Source organism: Rhamphochromis longiceps, linkage group LG9 (genome assembly GCF_057381845.1).
Source record: "Rhamphochromis longiceps isolate RC_006_pf linkage group LG9, R_longiceps_female_GT1.1, whole genome shotgun sequence".
Taxonomy (NCBI): Eukaryota; Metazoa; Chordata; class Actinopteri; order Cichliformes; family Cichlidae; genus Rhamphochromis; species Rhamphochromis longiceps.
Genome location: NC_140565.1, coordinates 33,943,229 through 33,958,524, shown reverse-complemented (window position 1 = coordinate 33,958,524; position 15,296 = coordinate 33,943,229). Strand labels below are relative to the sequence as shown.

Here is a 15,296-nt window from a genome sequence, read left to right as displayed (position 1 = left end):
CAGTAATCCTCAGTTTTCCCTGAAACACATTCATGGCCATTAGCTTTTAATCAAATATTATTTCTTGAGTAATTAAAATATATTAGTACAGTTTTTCCAGAAATACTTCATGGCAAATTAGTCTCCTGAATTTTTTTAGACGCTGGACACAGCATGGCCTTATTTTTATTACCCTTTGACTCAGCTGTGACCTGCTTTTAATTAGTTCAGGGTCAGTTTCCTTTTCATTAAGTCTTCTTACAAGTACATCAGAATGATCTGCTGTCATGCTAACACAAGTTGACACATGGTTTAACAACATTTCACATCAAAACCACGAAGGGAAGATCAATTGAAATAGTTATATCCAACATTATTATGTTCTAACTTAAGGAAATACACAAAGTGTGACTCTTGAACAAACCTCCTTCAATGTTCAGAATGATCAAAGTGGATAACAAAGACATTTCTCTCAGTCACCTGTTTGTGTTTATGAAAAACAAGGTACTAATCAGCAGTGTTGGTCAAGTTACTTGAAAAAAGTAATCAGTAACTAATTACTGATTACTTCCCCAAAAAGTAATCCCGTTACTTTACTGATTACTTATTTTCAAAAGTAATTAATTACTTAGTTACTTTTTAAAAACATGATTTACACCCTGAAGAGGTGATAAAGCGATAGATCTTTCAGCCCAATTCTACTTTTTCTACATAATCCATCATACAAAATGTAATCAAATGGAAAAGTCTCTTTTTAAAACTTGTTTTATTAGTTTTAATCTTTTAACTTTATGCATCAAGCAAAAATGTAATTATATGCACCATTCTCTGACTTGAATAAATTAGTTTAACATTTAAACCTATTTTCTGCACATTCCAGCACATAAAATAAAATATTTTGTGTGTTTACACTCAGTCTTTCAAATAGATGCAAGTAAAACACAGCAGAAAATAAATAAAGTCAAAGACTCAGCGGTCCTGTTGCTCTATTTTCACCTGTAAAGCAGGAGTAGGGTAGGCGGAGGTTTACCCTGGTGCAGGTGTGCCGCGGTCAGTGGAAGAATCCGCGAGTTTCTCTGTGAGTTTCCCATTACGTCGTAGCTACTCGGTGCTTGCTTGGAAGTTTAGGGGTTTTTTCGCTGTAAAAAGAAGTTTTCTTCCCACACACGATGGACACTAATGTTTTTGTCACTTTTTATGGAATCAAACTCAAAGTAAGGTCAATACTTCCACGCTTTAAACGCTGCACGCTCATACTCTCTCCCGCAATCGATATGTGATCCATTGTTGATCTGCACACAGCTGTTGTCACCAACGGCGCACTCGCTTACGTCACTGTCATGAGACATTATCGCAAAGAAATCACCGTTTTAGTAACGCAGAAACGCAGCGTTACTACGGGAAAGTAACGGTAATCTAATTACCGTTTTTGCAATAGTAATCCCTTACTTTACTCGTTACTTGAAAAAAGTAATCAGATTACAGTAACGCGTTACTGCCCATCTCTGCTAATCAGTGTCAGTGCGCCCCAGGGCAACTGTGGCTACAATGTTGTTTCCCATCACCAGTGTGTGAATGTGTTTGTGAATGGGTGGACTGTATGTAGTGTAAAGCACTTTGGGGTCCTTAGGGACTAAGTAAAGCGCTATACAAATACAGGCCATTTTCCATTTAATACACAGTCTGTGATTGCTTCACATTGTTAGTTTACTCTGCCTGTCTGTGGGTTTTTGTCCAACTTGGAGTGAACAAAAGCAGAAACAGTAAAAAACGTAAACTGTGAAAGTCTAGTTTATTTCATGAATACAAAAGAAAAACATTTACAGTCAGCAGAAAAAAGTAGCATACATGCATGATAAAATGGATACTGCTATATAACATGGACAGTCAGAGTAAAATTCATTGTCTTACCACTTAAGATATGTTTTAAACTTAAAAAGAAAAACACACTGAAATTAGTTTCTGTATTTGCCTGTAAGTCTTGTATACAATGTGGAATGTTAAACCATGTTCAGCGGTCCCCAAGCCCCAGGCCATGGACCGGTACCAGTCCATGAGTTGTTTGGTACCGGGCCGCGAGAGTTGAGGCTTGGGCGTGAAATTTATGGTTTTCATTAACTCTCTTTGCCTGGGTCTTTTCCCCATGTTGTAGTTGTGTGTCTTATTTTGAAAGAAACATCTACATGTTACCATAGTGACCAGAGAGCATTAAGGGGCAGAGAGGAGGATGTTGCTCTCAATCTTGTGGGCGCATTTCCGGAGGACGCTGCTAATAAAGTTACACGATTACACGGTGAATTCACGTTTATTATTTTATTTACAAAATTCCAGTGTTTGTCTTGGTCGTATCATTTTATTTTGTTGTATTTATCCGCCTTAAAAGTCAGTCCATGAAAATATTGTCTGACATTAAACCAGTCCGTGGCGCAAAAAAGGCTGGGGACTGCTGCTGTAGATAGTTAATAAATCTGTTTATCTGTTTTTTCAGACCTCTGACCCTGAAACCAGAAGAGGATCTTTCTGTCTCTTCAGATTCATTGTGATCCAGTGATGGGAGTGATTTCATGATCACGCTGATGTTTGCTCAGAGCAGATAATGAAGTGAATGTTTTTGCACATTGGTAATAGTGAAACAATTTATTTGCAGCGTGGGATTGTTTGTGTTTGGAGTATGAACTGAGCTTACCGAAACTTTTGTCACACTGATCACAGCTGAAGTTCCCTTCAATGTGTGTACGTTCATGATTGTTACGACTCCCTGAGTACGAGAAACTTCTGTCACAGTGTCTGCACTTGTATGGTTTCTCTCTTGGGTGGACTCGTTTGTGTCTATTAAGCTCACCTGCAGAGGTGTAGGATGACCCACACTGGTCACAGATGTGCTTTTTAACCCCACTGTGACAAAGTTCATGGTTTTTTAATTCACTTATAGTGGGGAAGCCGCTCCCACATTCTTTGCAGTAGTTCATTTTGTCTCCAGTGTGTCTACGTTGATGTATTTTCAGGCTCTTTTGATTACTGTAAGTTTTTCCACAAAGGTCACAGCGAAACTCTTTCCCACCACCACAGTGACGACAGGGTTGAGAACTGGATCCATCTGTGTCGCTCTGCTTCAAAACAAAGACACAAAGACAGTGTAAGTCAGTCCTTCAACATTTTAATCCAGAATGAAGCTTGAAATAAAGAGCATCTTTGCCAACATCCAGTTACATTTTACTGTCACAGTGAAACTATACACACAGCTTGGTTGCATTGATAGAGAAGCCACTGAAGCAGCTCAGCGCCTTTGTGAACGAGGTGCAGCGAACAAATACTGTCAAATACTGCGTGAGTCATGGCACCACTTACCTCAACATCCAGTTGTGAAAGCTGCATCAACCTGAGCCAAAAAGTGATCGAGCTGGAACAAAGGATATCAGAAGGCAGAGGGATAGGCCATTTCAGCCGTCTGCTCAGCCTTAACACCTGGCTTTCCTCCCCCTGTGTCTCCCATGGTGTGGGTTTTATTAACAATTTTGATGCCTTCTGGGAGAGGAGGCATCTTTTTGGGGCAGACGGGCTCCACCTCAACGCCTGGGGATGCCGTCTGCTGTCCGCCAATTTACCATTTGGTGTACAGCACTCCCGCACACCGCCCTGTCATTACTCAAACCGACATTACCTGCTGATCTATCCGCCACTGACTGATGTCCCCCTGGTCCCAGCTCCTATATCTGTTCAACTTTTAACAGTAATACACAAAAACTCTGGACTTGGACCTCTCTCTCCCACAGTCAACATAATACCCGTCATAATCACAAACAGAGAGCAACACAATTATCATAAATCCAGTAACTCCAAAAACATTAATAACCTCCGGCCTCTTCAAAAATGTCAACATGCCAACCTCTGGATGTCGGGAGTTTTGATCTCCTCCATACCTGCTTCATGCCCTGGTGGACGGGGCTATGGCCCCCCCACACCCTCTAGCAGATCATTACATGAAGGAACCTTTTAAATACAAGCGCGTCCATGCTCACAGGTGTACACACGGGTGATCACACACACAAACTACACCCTTTTTGGCTCCTACCTCAAAACACACTGTGTTCTGTTGATCTTATGTGCTGCACAATAATGTTTAATATTTTGGTTTTATTGTTATATTCCCATAGATCATCGTCCTGTTGTTTATTCTATCTTCTACTTGTTTTCTTTCTCAACAGGTGATCCAGGTGATTGATATATGTATTTTTTGTCTGCTTATTTTGTTGGTTTTTGTTTTTTTGCCCTTTATCCTTGTCCCTCTTCTCTGCTGTTTTTCCCTCTTTCTTTCTCCCCTTTCTCTTCCTCAGTCAAGTCTGTCCTGTATTTAGCAAGTGAAAATAAAAAATAAAATAAACAATAAAAGGTGAATCAAACAGACCATTACGGCAAAGCTGGGATGGTCAATTTGGTAAAGTAAATCTGTTGGGCATCTTTCTTCGCCTTTAGACAATAATTCTGATGGCAAAAGAGCCAAACGGGACAGGCAAAAAAAAGAGAGTGTGGGGAGTGAGTTGGAGGGTGGGGTGGGCTGCTTTTAACCATGTAAAGCACTTTGTGCTACATTTCTGTATGAAAAGTGCTTTATAAATAAAGATTGATTGATTGGTTGATACTTTGAGGACATGTAAATAAAACTAACAGACTATTAAAGTAAGTTGATTCTGAATGTGTGGTAGGATGCACTGATTGCTTTTAGTTAGATGACCCTCCTGTTGTTCAGTTAGTGAATACAAGTAAAATAGAGCAGTTCTGATATGTACAATATATATTTTTAAATGTATTTTGCCATGTATGAAACTTGCAAGTGGGTAACAAGAGGGGGCCATGTGAGAGTCAAGTGACCAGGGACTGAGACTCCACTGAGGGTGAAGCCAAAACTAAAGCCAGATGTCTGGCAGCACATAAAGTCAAAATCAAATTCAGTCTAAACTAATTGGATCGGGACCTTGTGAATCAGAACTGAATGAGTTTTAGAAATCAGTGACAATACCCAGCCCTATTGTCTGTGAAGGTTTTCCCAGATTTTAAAGCCCTAAGGGTTTAAAAACGCTGAGACTCTCTACCAAATCAAGTGAATTAAATTGGGACCTTGTGAATGGAACTAATTGTTCTAAAGACTGAAGAAGTTTCTCGGATGAGAGGTGAAACGTCTTCAAGAAACTTAAAGAAGGCCGAATGCTTTTCTTTACAAGCTCCTTAGACTACCCATCCCTATAATCTACATGAAGGTTGAGGTTGGAAAATTACAAATAATTTAAACAATGCTTCAAAAAAATGCAACTGTACCTCAAACATGGATACCAAGTAACAGGAATCATTGTTTTTAGTAAGATGACTTATTATGTTCTTTACGGACATCCAGTCGATGCCTTTGCATCCAGTGGAATTACTAACATGCTAACACAATTTAATTAACAGAGTTGTTCCAAACACTCAGTCTAAAATAAGAAGATAATAATATAAATACATACCTCACAGTAACTGCACTTGTAGAGTTACTTTCTGATGTGGATCTCTTGGTGTTTTCTCAGGGACTTTGGAGATTTGAAAGTCTTATCACACAGGTCACATTTATAAGGTCTCTCCTCATTGTGGGTAAACATGTGGCGTTGTAACTGTGCATCTGTTGTAAACAGTTTCCCACACTGAACACAGCAGCAAACATCATGTCCAGTGTGAATCCGTTGGTGAATATTTCGGGTCCCTAGCCGACTGAAAGTGTCTCCACAAATGTCACATCTATACGCTTTGATTCCAGAGTGGGTAACTCGATGACGTTTTAAGGTGCAACTGAGAGCAAAAGATTTACCACACTGATCACAGCTGTATGCTTTAACTCCACTGTGGATGAGTTGGTGTGTTTTTAAGTGTCCAAGTTGGGTGAAAGATTTTTCACACAAGTCACAGCTGTACGGTTTAATTCCACTGTGGATGAGTTGGTGTGCTCTCAGGTGTTTAGCCTTGATAAAACCCTTCCCACAATCGTCACAGGTGTGTTTCTTCTCTCCCTTTCTTCTGTGAGGTTTGTCGGCCTCCTGAGAGCGCTGACTTCTCGCTCCACGTTGGTCCTGCAGTGACAGAGATACAAACAGAGGCAGTGAGTGAAATGCAGTCGTGGAACAAACTGAAACTCCATAACCTGCACACAGGTTCAATAACAGAGATATTCTTGCTCACCTTTTGGGTTGAAGTCATTGTTTCCTCTGTAGTGGCTGAGCTGAGTCTAAATGGCTCGTCTCCTCCTGATGATCAGCTGGAACACAAAACATATTTATATGTGTTAGAGTATTTTAAGCTTTTATTGTCATGAAATGTAACTGAGTGATATACTGATAAGTGTTTAATATTTCTGCTTATGCAAACGTCTTTCTATCATGAACTCTCTGAACAGTGTGCCACCACTGTTTGAGGAGATCACAAGGGATGTGTGCAAATATAACCATCCTTGCAAGAGCTCATTTCTTTAAGCATATTCTAGTTGTCAGCACATAGCAACAGAAGGTTTGCCATAGATAGCGTACAAAGCATTAACCACAATAAGTTGTGAAAACCAGCTGTTATTGTTAGATTAAGTTCCAGGAACTGCATGTTCTCCACCCACGAGTGAAGGGCGTGCAGCTAAGTTCCTGTTTTATCTGTGCGTTTCACCATGTACCATGAAGTATAAATAAAGACGTAAGACCAGTGCGGGGTGTGAGTATCTGTTGAACTCTCACCCGTGCACGTTAAACTGTTGAAGTGTCTGAGTGTCGTTTCTTCACCCGAGTGTTTTGATAATTGTTTAATCCCTGACAATATGTATTCCACCCGTGACAAAAAGAAGCTGAGATGGAAAGCTCGAATCCACTCAAACTGAATGTCTTCAGTCAGTGTGTCAGCCTCCAGTTAACAATGACAGTGAGAAACTGCACTACTGAACCTCCACCAACTGAGTAACTGCAGTTTGGTGCTTCATTTGAACCTTATAGATTTTATTAAACAAAATGTATAGAAAACTCTACAAAACAGAACAGCATGCAGGGAGCGGACTCTTTGCTGTAATTTTTTGTTGTGCATAAGAATCCACATGTTCCTCTTGTTATAAGATTAGCAGGACTGCTCACTTATGCTTTTACATGTTGGTCTGTTAAAAGGTCACGCCATAAATGGAGTGACTGGAAATGTAGTTAAAAGGTCAGAGCCATATAATATATGCCAGCATTTAGGGTCCTTTCCACAACACCACACGATTGCTGCCACAACCGTGACACCACCATTCAATACCCAACAGGATTAAAAACATAATTCTTCCCCCAAATCACCAAGAGCTGCACATTAACCACCACCATTTATTTTAATTCTCAGTGCTTTCAAACATGAACTTTCATCTCTGTTTCATTAGCTTTTGTTAACATCTGTTGTTAACATCTGTTGTTAACATCGGGGCGATTGTGGCTCAAGAGTTGGCAGTTCGTCTTGTAATCGGAAGGTTGCTGGTTCAAGCCCCAGCTACGACAGTCTCGGTTGTTGTGTCCTTGGGCAAGACACTTCACCCATTGTGTTCAGAGGGCCCGGTGGCAACAGTGTCCGACAGCCTCGCCTCTGTAGCTTGCCATCACCAGTGTGTGGGTGACTGAATGTGTAAAGCGCTATACAAATACAGGCCATTTACCATCTTCCTGTGCATCACTTTACAACAGCCAGACTCATTAAAATGAGACTGTAGGAGTTTACAGCCTCTCATGTGTTCATCCACAGCAGCTGGACTATAAAATTTATTGTGACCCTGATACTGCAGCAGATCGCTCTGACTTCCTGTTATCACTTCAAACACTCTCTCACTCTTCTCTCAACGTGTTCACAATAAACTGTGAACAGACACCGAGGAGAGCAGCAGAAGACCTCATTCAGGAGCTAAACTCAACATGAACTGAACTCACAGTAAAGTTAGCTCGGTGTTTACCTTTAGATGAGCCCACAAACCGAGAGAAACTCCGCGATGAAGCTGCAACTCTTTCCAAACACAGGAAACAGATCAGGGAGCAGAGACCCACGTGGTTCACGCTGATCTCAGCTACGATCCAGGAGACAAGGGTGGGCAGATCGATGCAGATATCGATCAGGACGTTGGTAGTGGTTTATGATCGATGCTTTAGTTCGTTTCTCTCCTCTAAGTTCACTACTTTACTCCCGTTTCATGACAAAGCAGCTCTCTCTGCTCGACTCCTCTCCTGCGCACGCACACACACTTTGCTCCGCCCCCTTTTTCCTGCTCATCTGTGGTTTGTTGCTGTGTGGTCACGCGACACAGCTGCGTAGCGTAACCACGCGGAGTTTTTTTTTTTTTTTTTTTTTTTCAAAAGTACCGCCTATCTCCTTTTGCTAACCTCTTTTCCTTATGCCCGGCTTACACTGTGCGATTTTTTCAGTCGCGCGATTCAGCTCCTGCTCAAACTGCACGATTTACTCGCAGGGGTTAGATGTTCGTAAGTCACGATGCAGGGTCTCACACTATACGGCCCGATGCTCTGATGCGACCTGAGTGCTCACACTGTGCGTCCATGAAATGAAGGTTAGAACCAGGGGCGATTCTAGAATCAGAGCTTTGGGGGTGCTGAGCACCCAGAGAGCTGCCCAGCCAGGCAAAATAAACTTTACACGTCACGATGAGACTTCTTCCCTGTCTCTGTCAGTCCCTGCATCCTTAAATGTCTCCAGTTGTCCCGAGTTCTCTGTGACTGTCTCCTTGGTGCATTTAAACCCCTGTTCCTCCCTGTCCTCGTCGTCTGTTGTCTTCTTCTCCGTTATGAGTCATCATAATTTTATCCTCTCTGTGCAAGTCAGCAAATTTCTTTATTAAATCATAAGATTCCTAAATTCATCAAGTCTCTCTGTGCCTGGGTCCTCGTCTCAAAACATGACATCACTGTTTTGTACATTTTAACACAATTTAATCCCACATTTGTGAAAGAAAAACACTTTTTTGGAAAGTCTGTAACAAAACCATCAAATCTGATAAAGGTTATTTAAATGCTGCAAAAGAAGAATGGATTGGAACAAAAAAAAAATACATATCCTAACCTTAATTACTGGGGAAGAATAATGAATGATACTCATAGTGAGTAAAAAGTAAACTGACTGCATTTTTTGGACAGAGATTCACTTTTGTTAGGGAAAATATTCTAAAACACTTCTTCAGCAAAGACTCAGAGAAGAGAAACACACAGAACTCTTGCTAGCAAGGGCAGCTCCCTACTAAGAGACTCGCGCCGAGCACTGCCCCGGTCTTTATTTTATACTTCAGTGTGTGTGTGTGTGTGTGTGTGTGTGTGTGTGTGTGTGTGTGTGTGTGTCTGATCAAAGGGTCATATACATGAAAGCACAAAGGGAAAACATCCTTGGTCAGGAAGAGGGTAGCCTCACCCTAGATAACACGGTGAGGAAGTCAAGCAGTTAAAGCTCTTAGACTAGAACAGACGTAACTACGTTAATCCTACCATAAAACAATAAGACAAGGTACAAGCTCTCATGCTCCCAGGACGTGGGGGTGCATTCCTGGGGTGCACACCAAGCCTGCAGCCTGCTAGAGATCACACACAATTGATTATATGCCTCTAAGTATACATGGTTGAATATTTCCTAATACAAATAACTACATGCAGTATTCTACCATATGCAAACTAAAAGATTATACTGACTACTAAATACAATTTTCCCTTGACAACTTTTAATGTGTATGTATAATATAATACAGATACATAAAAAACACTCCCAAAACAGAATAAATTATTACAAATAATTATTACATACTTTTGCAAGCCAAACGGTTCATTCATTTATGAAATTTTGCAAGGACAATATGTATGATGCTTACCGTTTATTAAAGATCAGTATCCTGAAATGCAAAGAATTCAATTGCTGGATCGGCGGACAGAGGCGGTTTCTCGCAAGTTAAGTAGATTTTTTTAAGGCGGTTTATCCCGGAGTCGCAAAAGTATGATGTCACAACAATGTGTTTGGTCACTTGCAATGTTGAACCTGGAACAACATTTATTATGATGATGTGGGAACACCGACACGAGGATATCAGATAGTGCCGATGAAAACGTCATCGTGAGAAGGAGAATTGCTAAGGACTCAGGAAAAGAGAAGAGCGGTGCTGAGAGTTGGAACAGCCTCACACTCATCCCTCTGTAACAATGTTACACCCGGGTGGGATTCTTATGGAGGACCACAAGAATCACACACATAGAAATAAAGAATTCTCGCTTAAATAATGATTTGTGCAATAAAATATGAATTTGTAAATTCATCCACAATGTAAAGCTTGAAATTAGAACCAGCACTGTGCCCTGTAACATTTATACACAGTGTATGAGCAATTGCTGCAACCTACAGCCTTTAAACTTATAATTAAAATGCTGACAGTAAACTCATCAGTAGAGGTGGGCAGGGGCGGTCCTAGCCTGTTTGGTACCCTGAGCAAACACTCCCTCTTTTTACTTTGACTTCAGAAAAGCAGCAAGCAGCCACACTGAGGGCTCTCGCGCTCACTTTTCGTGTATAGAATTTAGAAAAAACATCGCTGCAAATTCTAAGTCTGTGTTATAATGTCTGGTCTTTTCGTGTTTGTTGGATTGTTTTTATTTTGTTTTATTTTGCGAGTTGGATATTAGGTGCTGCTCCAACCAGCCAGAGAATCCCCCCCTCTCCTCCCTATGTTTGGCAAGCAGCAGGGGCACCTCGCAAATGGAAGGCGCCTTTACTCCCAGCAAATGGGCGATAGAAAACCGATCGGTGCCTATGCCATCGGGGCAATCGTGCCTCAAAGATTTGGCAGTTTGTTTTGTGACCGGAAGGTTGCTGGTTCGAGCCCCGGCTCGGACAGTCTCGGTCGTTGTGTCCTTGGGCAAGACACTTCAACTACCGCCTACTGGTGATGGCCAGAGGGGCCGATGGGGCGATATGGCAGCCTCGCTTCTGTCAGTCTACCCCAGGGCAGCTGTGGCTACAACTGTAGCTGCCTCCACCAGTGTGTGAATGTGAGAGTGAATGAATAGTGGTATTGTAAAGCGCTTTGAGGGCCCCGAAAAGTGCTATATAAATGCAATCCATTATTATTATTATCCCAAAAATACGTTGGCAGTATGTCAGGGCAGCATGAGTACGAGAAACTTTTTTCTTATTTATTTATTTTTTTCCTTTTATTCCCCAAAAAACAAAAAACAAAAACAACTACCAGAACCACAACAAAGGAAAAACAAAAAAAACCAAAAACAAAAATAACATAATAAGCAGTCTGAGACATGTAAACAGAAAACTAATACAGTATGGTAAATAATTTGGTCTACCACGCATTTACACATTTGTCCTGACAAACCCAACCCGCCATTGGAGTGGGCCTGCCCCTCTCACTATGGTTGCCTTCAGATCATCAGATAAGTAATCCATTACAGGGCGCCACATATCCAAAAAAATATCATCATTGCCACTTAATTTTGCACTCAGTCTTTCCATTGGTAAAGCTCTAAAGATTTCTTTATACCACTGAGTTATTGTTGGTAGTTTTCCATTAATCCAATTGAAAATAATACATTTTCTTGCCATAAATAATCATTTACATAGTAGTTTATATTTATCATATTCTTTAAACTAAAAAAAAAAACCCACTACAATGACAGTTTGTGTGTTTTCATGAATGTCTTATATGCAACTATATTTCAAGTGTTTTTCAGTTCTTTGTTTCAAATCTATATGCCAACAAATCATTTATACTAAATGGCTTTTTTTAATGAGTGATAGCTTGGACGTTATGTTCCTCACAGAATCCTGGCAGAGGGTGAAGAAATTGGACCTGTCTCAATATGCGTACTTGTGTTCTCGTGTACTCGTGATTAGGGATGGGTACCGGTATCCGGTGCGATGATGGCACAGGTTCTGACGTGAACGGTAGTAACCAGACCGATAAGCTGCGCACATTTCGGTGCTTTATTTCGGTGTTTTTTTTCCTGAGATGTCACACACTTTGGATTCCAGCCAATCATTTTACCTTTGCGAGCGTAGTAGGCGGGCCCAGGTACGTACGTTCAGTTAGAGCAGAGCTACAGATTAAAAATGCCCAAGGTGAAGCGGTCAAAGTCTGGCTGTACTTCACAGAAAAAGATGCAAACTCAGGAGCCTGCAACAAGTGCTTTAAGCTGATACTGTGATACTGTCAAAGGAGGTAACACCTCGAATCTGATGAAACACCTGATGACGTATAGCATTTTGTTACAAGCTGAGAAATGCGCCGTATTTGAGAGCTTGCTGCGAGACCTCACACCGAGCGCATCTACTGCAGGTATGGTGCCTGTTATCGGACCCGGAGTTAGCAACATCCCCAAAAACCCGAAGAGGAGAGTCCTGGCCCCCAGCCCTGCCAGTGTAGCAGAAATGATGAGGATGATGATGCAGCAGCAGCCGTTCTTCTCTGCGTGAGTAGCTTAATGTTGTTCGTGTGTAATTTACCTTGAGTAGGCTAACCACGTTATTACATTAATGCATGTAAGGTGAACTAGCAAACATCATCATAGCTACATGCGGCTGTCTTCTTGTTTGATGGCAGATACTCCCTTCACCCTGGCCAAAAAGGCTAAAATGACCAAAGAAAAAGAGGAAAACAGCTAAACATGAGAAGTTTTTGGCCAAGAGTGATGCCATAAATCCCCTGTAGCTGCAGAAAAGGCTAACATTGTTATCTTTTTATAAAAAAAACAGCTGAACATGAGAGGTTTTTGGACCAATTTTGTGTTCTCCATTCTTTAAGCACCGGTTCGAGCACCGTTTAAGCACCGTTTCAAAACTACCGGTTTGGTACTGGTATCGGATAAAACCTAAACGATACCCATCCCTACTCATGACACGTCATCAGTACTGTTCCAATTCAAAGTACGCTGTCGCTACCCGATCCATACCATGCATGCGCAAATCTTACGTCATTTCTTCTCTTTGCCAACATTGCGACAGTTAATTATTTGAGTGACACGGTTAGCGTCCAGTTAGCTCCTAGCCTCCTTTTCGACTGCCCGGGACATTTAAACAACAGATAATCCGTATACAAACAAATTCATGCTTTTCTCCTTAACAGAGAGCGTCCCCCAATTAAACAACAACACTTTAAAATAAGAAGAATGGCGCCTAATGACAGACTTAATAATACAGCTCTAGTAATATGTCACATGAAGATTCATCACCCAGATTAAGTGTTTACTGACAATTGACAGTGATAGCGGAAATCCTCATCACTATTCCAACAATCCTCTCCACACAGACAAGTATAAACACACTCGACTATCACTAAATCAAATTTAACACGCCCAGTTCAGTTAAAAAAAGGGTTCATTCGCTCGGTCAGCAGGTGGCAGTATCCTCGTACACTGGGGAGTAAACTGCCATTAAAAGAAACAGAAGAAGAAGAAAACATCTGCACATCCGCGGTACGAATCGTGTAGACCCGATTTGTACGGTCTGACTTTGCACATACATGTGCAGTAAGGATCGGGGAGTCCTGATCTGTGGCTATCTTTTTATTTTTCATTTTTCTCTACGTTAAATATAAATGTTTCATTATAACATTTTAAGAGATACTTAATATTGTTAACATCTTAACAGATACTCTGACCCGTAACTATCATAAATGAGCAGAAATAGTGGCCTTTCGCACATGTGTGGTACCGATCGGGTTTCCAGTACGGATCAGGTAGTGACAGTGACATGCGCATCAAGCAGAGAACGCAAAAAATTCCCAGATGTGTTCTCGCTCCGCCCATTTTATCGAGCATGCATTGGTGGTGACTTGTGTGAACTTGGTACAGCTAAATATCCCAGAATGCATTTTGTCCAAAATTTAAACACGGCAACGGCGGAGGAGCGTGGCTAAATTTTTTTAAATATTACTCTTTCTGGGTCACAAAATAAACTTTTAAGTTATTTTCAGGATAGAATGTAGTTGTGTAAACTTCAAATATCTGCTTGATTTATCAAGATATCCCATACATACAAAAGTGCTTCGACGTTTCCGGAGATGCCTGTTACCCACCAGCTTGATAGCAGACTGCGAGGTCAAGGATCACTAGAGCCCAGCGAGAACAGACTCCCACACATCGTTTTCAACCCCCCCTCGGCCTTTTTCCTACTCAGGTTAAACATGATATACAAGTCTCTTAGATAACTTCCAAATCTTAATGTTTGGTCTACTTCAAAGTTTTATTTGAGTAAATCGGTTTGGCTGAGATTAAAGTTAAGCTTCATAACATATTAATCAGTTAAATTAAGAGGGGACGGCAGTCAAAACTCCGAACCTGTGACATCATCCGTTTGGCATCGGTTGGACAAAGAGCGATTCAGAAGACCCCTGTGAAAAGACCATCGAGGGAACAGTTCACCCTGCCTGGGATATGGTTACCGGGGACACGCCTTGGAGTCAGGCCCGGGGAGGGTGCCCGAGGGCGAGCGTATGCTGGCCGGGCCTTAGTCCATGGGGACACACCCCGAAAAAGGGACAGGGGTCCATCTTCCTGCAGGCCCACCACCCGCAGGAGGCACGGTAGGGGTCGGGTGCAATGCGAGTCAGGCGGTGGCCAGGAGCGGAGGCCCTGGCAGACTGATCCCCAGCTACCAAGACTGACACTTATCAGTTGGCTTTAAAAGATATTTCTATAACTTTATAATACAAGTATTACAACTAAACACTACTGTTTTCTGAGGGGGGATTATGTAAATGTGACAGGAATAACATTTCAGAGCAATAAAATCCATTAAAATTAAAACACAAAAACTTGATGTACACATCTATATTTGCATCTTATTAAATTTAAGATTCAGGATTATTTACTGCAGGTTCAGAAATCAGAGCTACCTTGTGAGATCCAAGTGTGACATCAGCTGACACTCTTTACAGGAGATTCCATCTGAACTCTGTGGAGCCTGATCTCAAGGTTTTTAAGTCTGACCCTGAAACCAGGGGTTCGTTCTTCGTACCTCGCTTACTACATCCAAGATCAAATCATCGCGCCAACTTTGAGCTCGCTATTCCGGTTCCCCGAACACACCTGTTGTTGACGATTAGTATAGCTGGATGAAGTAATGCGAGATCACTGGGTGGCTTAACAGGGGCTACGCATCGATAGTAGAAACATTGATCGGCAACCCTTTGATTGGTCGGCGAAAATGTCGAAGGAGCGCGCTCGGTATTTTTCGGCAGCAGAGCAAGAACTCTTGATTGAGGGATTTCAGGAGTTTCAGAGTTTAATTAAAACGCAAGGGAACACTGC

The 15,296-nt window shown here is 41.5% G+C and overlaps 1 pseudogene across 1 annotated transcript; it reads right to left on the bottom strand.

The window, feature by feature from the left end:
- Positions 1-1,752: 1,752 nt before the first annotated feature.
- On the bottom strand, positions 1,753-8,846 carry LOC146662723 (uncharacterized; annotated as a pseudogene). The gene is made up of 4 exons (XR_014913417.1): positions 7,949-8,846; positions 6,184-6,259; positions 5,478-6,074; positions 1,753-3,089 (listed from the first exon to the last, which is right to left on the bottom strand). The product of XR_014913417.1 is annotated as an uncharacterized LOC146662723 (transcript).
- Between the last annotated feature and the right edge of the window lie 6,450 nt (positions 8,847-15,296).